The sequence below is a fragment of the Carlito syrichta genome, unplaced genomic scaffold (genome assembly GCF_000164805.1).
Source record: "Carlito syrichta isolate Samal-C Ts95f unplaced genomic scaffold, Tarsius_syrichta-2.0.1 Scaffold303578, whole genome shotgun sequence".
Lineage (NCBI taxonomy): Eukaryota > Metazoa > Chordata > Mammalia > Primates > Tarsiidae > Carlito > Carlito syrichta.
The window spans coordinates 4,073-15,161 of NW_007247674.1; the positions used below are offsets into that span (position 1 = coordinate 4,073).

At 38.6% G+C, this 11,089-nt stretch overlaps 1 pseudogene; it reads right to left on the reverse strand.

Annotated features, from left to right (window-relative positions):
- Positions 1–862: 862 nt before the first annotated feature.
- Positions 863–1,932, reverse strand: LOC103261055 (annotated as a pseudogene).
- Between the last annotated feature and the right edge of the window lie 9,157 nt (positions 1,933–11,089).

An 11,089-nucleotide genomic window follows, 5' to 3' on the forward strand; every position in this document is an offset into this window, starting at 1 on the left:
TCTTGAAGTATGTTCCTTTTGGTGATGAGTATAATGTATATTCCATGGTTTTTTAGTGGAGTGTTCTGTAGATATATATTAAATCCATTTGGTCAAATTGAAGCACTGGATCTCCTTCCTGATTTTTTTGCCTTGATAATCTAGGGTTATTAGTGGGTCATTTCAGTCCCCTGTTATGATTGTGTTAGAGTCAATGTCTTTTTTTTTTTTAACAATTTTAATCTATGTTTATTTACTTATAAGAAAAATAGAACAATGCATACTAAATGGAAAAAGATATTGAAAAATGATGATAAAAATGTTTAGGAACAGAAATGACTATATTTATCTAAAAGAATAACCCAGGTGCCATTAACGCACACTTGTAACATATAAGTGGTTATTAATATAATTATGTTTAGTAACTGAGTCCCAGTCTACTACTAAATTTATTCAAATGTTTTCAAATAGTTATATAACAACTGACAACATTCATATATATTACGTAAACACCAAACAAAAAATCCATTTAAGAAAAATAAATAAATGTATCCTGAGATAAAAATACAAATCAAATTTACACTCCATTTCCCCTCACATACAATTGTGAGGCTCATGTTTTGCATCGTAAAGTAATGATAATAAATGTTTATGCAAATTTCAGCCATCAAAATAAATGACTTCATACATTAAATATTACTATGGTGAGACATCAGGACCCTAGTTTCATGAATCAGAAGTTTATGAAGGCATAAATTGGTTTTGACTTCTCAAATCATGGCTGAAAACTCAGTAAAGCATTCTACACTTTCTTTTTACTCACACCAACTGAGCCAGAATACATTTTAATAAATACTTATTTGCTGCGATATTTGTTTTAAAATTATAAATTTCTGAGCACTTTTTCTTCTTCCTCCTCATCACTGTCAGTGACATTGACCTGCTGGATGCTGGATGGCATTGACACTGGGGCAGTAAAAACGTTGTCCAAGGTGCCAATGTCCAGCTGAGGCACAGGGTATAAGTATTCATCCCCACTATTGCTGTGGCTGTTATAGTAATAGGTCCCATCCATGCTCCAAGAATCTTCGCTGTGTGTGTGTTCATCTGGGTAGTCTGTAAAAGAATAGTCTCTATTTAAAGTTGAAAAAATAGCCTCATGTTTTTGGTACCTGTCTTCATAATAAGCAAGACATTCTGGCATTGAACTTGGAAAATTTCCATAGCCAATGGGAGGCCGACTATAAGGGCAAGTGCTTGATGGGAAATAGTGTGGTCCAGGTAGGAAGTAAGGGTGATGAAAAGAGCATCTCGGTGGTGCCCCCAAAATTGTAACTGGGTGGCCAAGGGAGAGGGCTGGTAGATATGTGGAATGGGAGGATCCTGGGAATTGGAGCACTTCTGGGATAATGGTAATGCTGGGATACTCCTTGGCAGATTGGATGGTCGGGGTTGCAAATCTGGGATAGACAGTACTTGCACTTGTTGGAATCTTGTCAGTGCTTTCCAGAAAGACAGGGGTGGGTCTTTTTACAGAGTGACTGACTCCAGAATGTACCCAATGAGTGTCCGTTTGGGAAGGCCAAGCAAAGCCTTGGGGTGGCAGTCCTGGGTGGAGGGGCAGACTTAGAGCCTGGACGGCCACTTGGGCATCACTGGAGATGCTGGGGTGGAAAAGGATGATGAGGTTTGGACGCTGGACTGTAGGTGTGGGCAGCTGGATGCAGGTGGGGCTTCACCAACTGGATGAATGATGGTGTCCTGTAGACTGGGAGTGACCACAGAGTAGGTAGGTGAGCGATAAGGATAAACTGTTCTAGAATTTACAGAGATGATATTCTGGGTGGTGCCAGAAAATACATTGGAAACACTTAATGGGAAACTTTTTGCTTCTCTGGATGAGGCTGATAAACCCAACCACACCTGCCATCATGTCTGTCTTTCCCAACTCCACTGGGCAGGCATGGAGGCTGCCTTGTTTGCTATCATGTCCCCTTGTTCATGGTACCTTTCCACAATGGCAGCTCCAGGAAATTTCTGCTCCCTGGCCTTCGAGACTCCCTGGGAAGTGAAGAAGCAGCTCTCTTTTCAATGTCCTTTTTTAGTTTGCTTAGTAGTTGCTTTATAAATCCTGATGCTCCTGTGTTGGGAGCATATGTGTTTAAGATGGATGCTTCTTGCTGATGGATTGAGACTTTTATCATTATGAAGTGTCTTTCTGTATCCTTTTAAACTTTTGATGGCTTGAAGTCTGTTTTTTCTGACATTAGAATCAGATCTTCTGTCTCTTTTTTGTTTGCCATTCACCTGAATATACTTGTTCTCCATCCTCTAACTTTAAATCTGTGGGTGCCCTTTTTCATGAGGTGTGTTTCCTCGCAACAACATATTATTGGGTCGTGTTCTTTTATCCAGTTTGCCATTCTATGTCTTTTCAGTGGTGCAGGCTGATTTTTGAAATGTGAGAGTTTGTTCCTGTCATAAGGTTCTATAAAGCTGTTTTGTTTTCTTTTAACTTGTGCATTAATAAATGTGTGTCTTTTCATTTTTGTGGGTGTGCTGTATGTTCTGTTAGTTCTGTGTTTGTGATCTTGTGAAGTGCACAGTCTTTCTTTTGTTTCTTTTTTATTCTGTGCACAGCACCTTTTTAAGTATCTCCTGTAGAGTTGGTCTGGAATCAGCATATACTCTTAGGGCTTGGATGTCTGGGAAGGATTTTAGTTCTCCATCACTGATGAAGCTTAGCATGACTGACTAGAAAATTCTTGGTTAAAATTGTTTATCTTTGAAAACATGAAAAATTGGAGTTCCATCCCTTGTGTCCTGTAGTGTTTCTGTAGCTAAGACTGGAGTAATTCTGATTGGTCTTCACCAGTAGAGACTTTGACCCTTATCCTTTGCTGCCTTTAGAATTTTTTCTTTTATACCTACTTTGTGTAGGCAAATTTCTATATGTCTAGAAGTTGGTCTTCTCATAAAATGTCTTGCAGTGGTTCTCTTAACCTCTTGAGTTTGTATAATCCACTCTCTGGCAAGATGATAAAAGTTTTCTTGGATGATCACATGGAATGTTTGTTCCAAGTTTCAGGAATACTGATCAGATGTGGGTTTGACTTCTTGATAAAGTCACACATCTCTTGGAGAGTTTCTTCTTTCTTCTTAATTTTTTTTCTGCATTTTAAAAATAGGTTTAATTTCATATTTTGTTCTTCCAGTTCTGAGACTTTCTTCTGCTTGGTCAATTCTGTTTCCTATGCTTGTCAGTTTGTTATTTATTTCTTGGGTGGAGTTCTTTGTTTCTGCTATTTGCAAATATGTTTTCTTGAGTCTGTCCACCTCTGTTGCTATTGCATTTAGTTTTAGCACTTGAATAATTTTTCATTTTTATTCATTCTATCCATTCTCTGATCGTTGTAATATTTGGATACAATCTTTCCTGGAGGTAGCCATTGTTTGTGTTCTAGTAGTTGCTATTTCAGGTACCTTTTCTTTGGGACTCTGGAGTTACTAGCGAATTTTTGATGGTTTTTTCTTATTTGTGGCAGTTATCTTTTTCTTGAATTCTATTGCTCAGTGGGAAATGGAGAAGCAAGTCCTTCTACTATTTCTCTACCTCCTGTCCTTCCCTGAGTCAGGCCTCCAGATTTGTTTGATTATGAAATAGGGCTGGGGGTTTGAGCACTTACCAAGGGGTAAGGGAGGGGCTGCAAGTTTTCAGAGCCTACTGACGGGTCACAGTGCTATCTGGTGAATGGGCCACCTGAGACTTTTTCTCTGTCTCCACACAATCTGACCTTACAATGGGTATGCTTCATGTAGTCCCTGAGTCCAAGATAGAGTATAAGAGATAAAAGAAAGGGAAGAAGGAGAGAAAAAAGAGAAAAGATAACCAAAGAGAACAAAGGGATAAAAAAGAACAAAAGAAAAAAGGAAGCAAATAAACAAAAGAGACAAACAAAAATCTTAAACAAAAAAGGGAAAAAACTTAAACCCCCAAACCAAAACAACCAAACCAAACCAAGCCAGACAAAACAACAACAACAAACCAGCTGGTAGAAATATCTCAACTTTACTATATCTCTTTAAAACAGGGGAACTCTCTCTTGTGGTGGATTCTGTTACTGAAGGTCCCCTCTTTGCTTTGGAAACTTGAGATGTTAGAATCTTCACCTCCTGAAGCCTGCCATTGATAGCTGGCATGGGAGAGATAGAGGAGGGCGACTTGACTCAGTATCTCTTGGACTCTCTCTCCTTCCCTTCCTCTCCCAGCATGGTCACAACTCCCATGGCATCCAATTCATGTAGGAATGGTGTCTCCAGACTCTACCCTGCCATCCTGATCTCTTTAGCTCATTGCTGGGGGTTGGGGGAGACAGTTTGGACCCCACTCAGCATTTTCCTTTTTTGGTCAGATTTTTCTCCTTTGTGTGTGTGTCTGTTTCCCAGCAGCTGGCTCAGGGTAGGGAGGGCGTAGGTTATTCTGCATCTGCTGTTACCCACCAGGGTTTGTACACTTGAAGAGATCTTCTCTGGATTTGTAGAGAGCAGCCTCAAAGCAATGCAGAGATCCTCTCTGCTATTAGGACACAGTTCTGTTGTTTCGTGGAGACCACCCTGGAGCACTTCTTTGCCCAGGCTTTAGGCTGGCTGCTCAGTTTCTCTACAGACTGCCATTCCAGCCACACGTGGGGATCAGGGGAATCAGCTCTCTCCCCAGCAAGTACAACAGTCTCTGGAATCCAGTTCCATGTGGTGGGACTTTGCAGTCTTCCCTGGTGCTAGAGGCATTGGTAGTGAGTCTGGGTGCTGGTGATGGCCACCTCCTACTGCTTTTTCTCCAGGAGAATTTTACTTTTGGAAAAATGGTGTTTGGTTCAGCCCCACCTGGAGTACCAGCTTCTGAGCTGCAGCAGTTGTGAGGAAAGCCCCTGTCATCAGCTCTCAATTTTCCGCTCAGACAATTGTGCACCCAGTTACACTCCCATCCACATGCTCTCTTTTCCTCTCACACATCAACTCACACAGACACAATTACACACTCACAGCAGCTCTTCCACCATCTTCCCCAAGTTAAAGTTTTTTTTTTAAGTTTAAAAATATGTTTAGAGTTTGTTTATCTCTCCCTTTACATCCTGAATTATTCCCCTTTTTTATGTGTGTGCATTGTTTTTCAGCTTTCTTTTCATTCCATTGAATTTCTTTAAAATCAATAGTTTGAATTCTTTATGTGAAATTTCTTTTTTAAAAAATTTTATTTATCTTTTATTATAAGGATGTGGGGTACAATTCAGGGTTAGGTATACAAACATTGATTATGCAGGTTCTTTCTGTGAAATTTCAATGATTTCATTTTGGCTAGAATTTTTGTTGGAGAGTTAGTGTGGCCCTTTGTAGGTCCAACACTCTGTGGTATCACACTTTCAGAGTTAATTCTTTGTTTTAGTCTCATATACATTATTTCTCTTTCTTATTTTTTTCAATTGTTTTTGTTCAGCGGGGAAATTTTTTTCCTTTGACAAGATGACTGCAATATATGTTGTGTAGGGTACTTTGCTTTTGGTTCTGGTAATTTCTTTTTTTTTTTTTTTTTGAGTTGGACTTTGACTCTGTTGCCCAGACTGGAGCGCATTGTCCACTCCCAGTCACCGCAGCCTTGACCTGCTGGGCTCCAGCAATCCTTCCACCTCAGCCTTCCAAGTGGCTGGAATTACAGGCATGTGCTACCACACCCGGCTGATTTTTTTGATTTATTGTAGAGATGAGATCTCGCTGCCCAGGCAGGTCTCGAAGGCAATCCACTCACCTCAGCCTCCCAAAGGCGGGTTCTGGTAATTTCAGTGGTAACGTTTGTGTAAGTTCCTTTGAAATAGTCTGTATATTCTAGATTTTCCAAGTGCTGGATATAGTAGTGATATGCTGGGTGTGCTGACCAGCTCACTGTCTCATGTGGGGCAAGGGTGGCAATAGTCTCAGAAAATCTGTCTTGTTTCTCAGTGTTGTACACTACTGTTGGCAGATTTCCTACTGTGTTACATTGTTCAACCTCAAGGTCAGCAGGTGGCACTTATGGGTAAGAACTGATTACTGCTAATGTGGATGGGTATTTACTTGCTCTTTGTTTACTGGGAGAATCTCAATGTTGTCTCAGGCAATGGGCTTATTTTTTATCTGTTGAATGTACTTTCTGGGGCTGTTTGCCCACCTTCTCTTCCCTGGGATCTGGGATGTCCTTTGCTGCGCCAGTGAATTCCTGTTTTCCTTGAATTGAACCTCAATGTGTTTATGGTTCCACACTATTTTGCTATTTTCAGGCAGTTAAGATATTATACTGAAAACCTCTAATTCTTCATTTTGAAAAAAAAATCCATTAAAGATAATTTAATCCATGATTGCTTACTGATGTTAAAAATTAAATATGTATTGATGTAACACTCTTCACAATAGCAAAGTTATGGAACCAAATAGACACACATACCCCACACAGACTATTTCTCAGTCATAAAAGGCATGAAATCATGTTCTTTGCAACAACATGGATGCAGCTGGAGAGTATAATCCTAAATGAACTAACTCAAGAACAGAAAATCAAACACCGTATGTTCTCTCTTATATGCAGGATCTCAGTGACTGCAAAGATTATAATAACAGGCACTGGGGAGACCAATAAGTAGGAAGGTGGAGAAGAGGGTTAGGGTTCAGAAATTACCTACTGGGTACAAAGTTTACTATGTGTGGAATGAGCCATCTGAGACCCAATCCTCATCACAACATAATATGTCCATGTTACAAGCATGTACTTGTATCCTCAGAATCTAAAATTAAAAAAGGAAAATAGAAAAGAAACTTGTCAACCAACAATCTTATATCAACAAAACTATAAAAATGTAATAAAAATAAAGGGAATCCTAGAATTAAAAAAATTCAATGAGTTTTACAAATTTTATGAGGATACCATCTAACAGCAGTAAAAATGGCCATCTTTAATAAATCAAAAAACAACAGAGGCTGGCATAGTGAATAATGCTTCATTAATACTTATTTCTCTGCATGGGTGTAGAGAAAAGGGAGTGCTTCTACACTGTTGGTACAACCTCTATGGAAAACAGATGGTGATTTTTAAAAGAACTAGAAATTGACCTTCCCTATGACTCAGCAATCCCCCTCCTGGGAATACACCCAGAGGAACACAAATCATTCTACAAAAGTGACACCTGCACATGCATGTTCATTGCTGCATTATTCACAATAGCAAATCATGGAACCAACCCTGCTGCCCATTGAAAGTGGACTAGGTAAAGAAAATGTGGTACATACAAACACGGAGTTTTACACAGCCATAAAGAAGGACATAATTATGGACTTTCCAGCAGCTTGGATGGATTTAGAGTCTATCATACTCAGTGATCTATCACAGAAACAAAGAACTGAATACAGCATGTTCTCACTTATAAGTGATTCTTGAACATTTATCACAATATTAGAAGAAAGATATTGACAATAGTGGGACATTTCCAGAGAGTGTGTGTGGGGGTATAACCTCACTAAAGGAACCGGATCCTAAACCAGGTGAAGTGAGCTCCTGATGTAGACCCAAACTTAACCTGCTTGTAAACCACTCATGTACCTAATCCTGACTTGTGTCCCACATCTTTACAATAAAATAAAGTAAAAAAAAAAATTCATGACAGCCCCTAGAGGTAGATTTAAAAAAGAAAAGAAAATTTGATGTGGAATGCAAACTAAGTTTCAAAGAGTCTACCCCCCAAAATACTTCTAAATTACAAAGTTGGGATAATTAATTTTATAGTGGAGGGTATCACCAGACACTTTTTGATCCTAGTAATCAAGCAAAATCATAATTGAACAGATTGAAATTGCTTGTCAACCAAAAATGAGTAGAAAACTGTCATTTTGTGATATTATTGCCAGATGCGCATATACTGAATTGTTCTTTGGGAACATCAGACAAGTTCAAATTCAGGGACAGTTTATATATATTGAATTTTCTTAAATCTGTGATTGTTTTTATTTATATTTCCTTTTTTTGTATTTTTGTTGATATAAGATTGTTGGTTGACAGATATGTATATATATATCCTATTGTTGGCAGCCGGCCTTGGAGGTCCATCTGATTGACAGGGTCCTGGTGGGCCAAAGACCCCGGGCCCCAGCATGAGCCCGGGAAGCTGAGGCCCTTCTGCCTTCAACCTGTGATGTTGATATGGCTAAAGAAATTCTGTGCAGTCGTGGAAGAAGAAAATGGCATGTTTATGCGAAGTACTCACACCTAACCTGAGAATGTCATGGTTCATTTACCCATTTTCCCACTATGCTGCTTGACCTTTTCTAACATATGCAAGGGTTAAACTCTGAAGCACATCAAGAATGCTTTCTTTCACTTGGTTATAAGTTACTAGATATTGCTTGAGTAAAAAATGATATTAGTGTATTCACTCCTTATTTGATTTAGAATTATGCAGTTTAGTGTTTAGACATAAGGTTTTATAGAAACACAAGTCTATAGTAAGTTTATTATGAATTCATTATCAATTCTAACACTTATCTAGGAGTTATGTAGGTGATTTATAACACTGTCTTCACAGACTTAGGATATAGATTAATCGTTAAGGTTTTTACTTAATTCTATAGTTAAATTTTAAGTAAACATTTATAGAGTGGGTTTTCACTGAATTCATAATATACTAATTAGATACTTTTATGATAATTAACTAAATACAGAAAGGAAACTTGGTAACCTGGGAAATGTCATTAAAACTTCTTTTGAGTTTTCTTTAGAAATAAACACTGCAGGATAAGAGAAAAGTAACGAAGACACCTGGACAAGAAAGGCAATTACAAAGCTTTGATGGTCGTAAAAGCCCAAAAGAGAAAAACTGCTACATGAAGAGCTGTGCACCTGGGAACTTTCTTGAAGCACCTCAAAGACTGTAATTTGCGATTCTTTTGAAGAGAGTTGCTGGCAGTGCTATTCTAGACATGATAATTGTTTTATCCATGTATTAATCGTAATTGGTAAATGTAATATCATACAAGTTTATATGATCAATATACATATGTATGAGGGTTGACAAAAATCATTAGGCTCTGGTTATGTTTAACAAGTTTCTTACTTTGAGTCATTAATTAAGTTTTAATACTATAGTTTAGTGTTTTATAGTTACTTTGAAGCTTGTTTTAAGTTCATAAGTTTAAGTTCACACAATGATAAAATTGGTGTCTCAAAGATAATTGCTCCAGTGCCTATCTTAAGACAAAGATGTTTCCCCAGAGGTTGCCAAGCATAAGCAAAAACAGCCAAATCACCATTATCCTAAACTTAAAAGCTCATTAGCAATTCTGCAACCATAATAATTTTAGTTGTGTTAGTTTTATTTCATTATGTTTAGTTCACTTTATATGTTTATTCAGAGTAAAGATTAGTGTATGTATTTTCACAGTAAGTGACTTTCATAGTTATTCTTTAAATGCTAGCCACTAGCCAGGCTTGGTGGCTCAGCCTGTAATCCCGCGCCTTTGGGAGGCTGAGGTGAGTGGATTGCCTGAGCCCACAGGTTCGCGTCCCGCCTGGACAGCAGGACCTCATCTCTATAATAAATCAAATATCAGCCGGGCGTGGTAGCACGCTCCTGTAGTTCCAGCTACTGGTAAGGCTGAGGTGGAAGGATCGCCGGAGCCCAGCAGGTCGAGGCTGTGGTGGACGGAAGCGGCTGCTGCACTCCAGTCTGGATGACAGAGTGAGACTGCAACTCAAAAAAATTAAATAAATAAATAAATAAATAAATGCTAGCCACTGTTGTTTGGTCAAGTGAATGGGCTTCATATTCCTACTATCACTAGGTATGATCTATAGTTTTGTTTTAGTGATTTTAAGGCTTTTTTAATTAGACAAGTGATGTGGAACCGAAATCAAAGTAAACCTTGTATGCATTATGTTTAGTTTCAGTGAAGCTCCTTTTAAACTTATCTCAAGACTCATTAACTGAAAGTAGATAGTGTTTTTGGCTTATTCGTTTCTTCTAAAGACCTCTAGATGTTAGTAACTTTTAAAGGATATGTACGTGAAGGAATTTTCTTTGTCTTGCCCCTTTACAAATGGTATAAAAGCTTTCTGTTAACTAATAAAGGATGTCATCTGTTCAGGAAGAAGGTGTCCGAGTATAAGATTTTCGTCTTTTGCCTATCCATCTCTCCTTCAGGAAAGCTCATGACCCAGCAAGGGGCTGGACCCCTTCATCCTATACTCTGAAAGATGGAAAACTAAAGAGCTATTACAGACTGAAATTGAAAAGGAGACATTACAACTAGTTGTATCATGTGATTCTGTATTTTAACATGCTGTGTTGACACAAGTGATTCCCTCTTGGATGCTAATCTGCCATGTTGACTTTTGATTAGGTCCAGTCCCATGAATGCCTTGTGATTCCTGATCATTCACTGCTGTTCTTAGTGTAAGAACATGCCAACCTTCATGTTGTCATACATATTATAGCTTATGACTCATATAGCAGCATATTGTGGAGAGTTGCCTTTAATTGTCTTGCACAGATCACATATACCCTTTCCCTATGGCCTATAAGCCTTGGGCCTGTGGAGTAACAGTGCAGAGATCCAACTGCCTTGCTGTTGTAAGACCATACTTGTTTTTTTCTTTTTTGGGTTCTCTCTTTTTAAAAAAATTAACTTTTAATTATTTTTATTTTAGAGATATGGGGTACAATTCAGGGTAGGGTATACAACCGTTCATTATGCAGGTACCCTTGTTGATGAGTTGTGCCCCTCCCTCCCTGGGAGTTTCCCTCAATTGCCAATCCCCCTCCGCCCCAATCTCCACAGTTTCCTGCTACTGTCAATACTTTTCTTACAGTCTTATGATAGTTGTTCAAGGTCCCCTTATGAGTGAGAATGTGTGATACTCCATCCTTTGTTTCTGTGAAAGATCACTCAGTATTATAGACTCTATGTCCATTCAGGTTCCTGTGAAGTTCATGATTTTGTTTTTTTATGGCTGCGTAATATTGCATTGTTTATATGTACCGCTTTTTTTTTACCCAGTCCTCTTTTGATGGGCAGCATGGTTGGTTCCATGTTC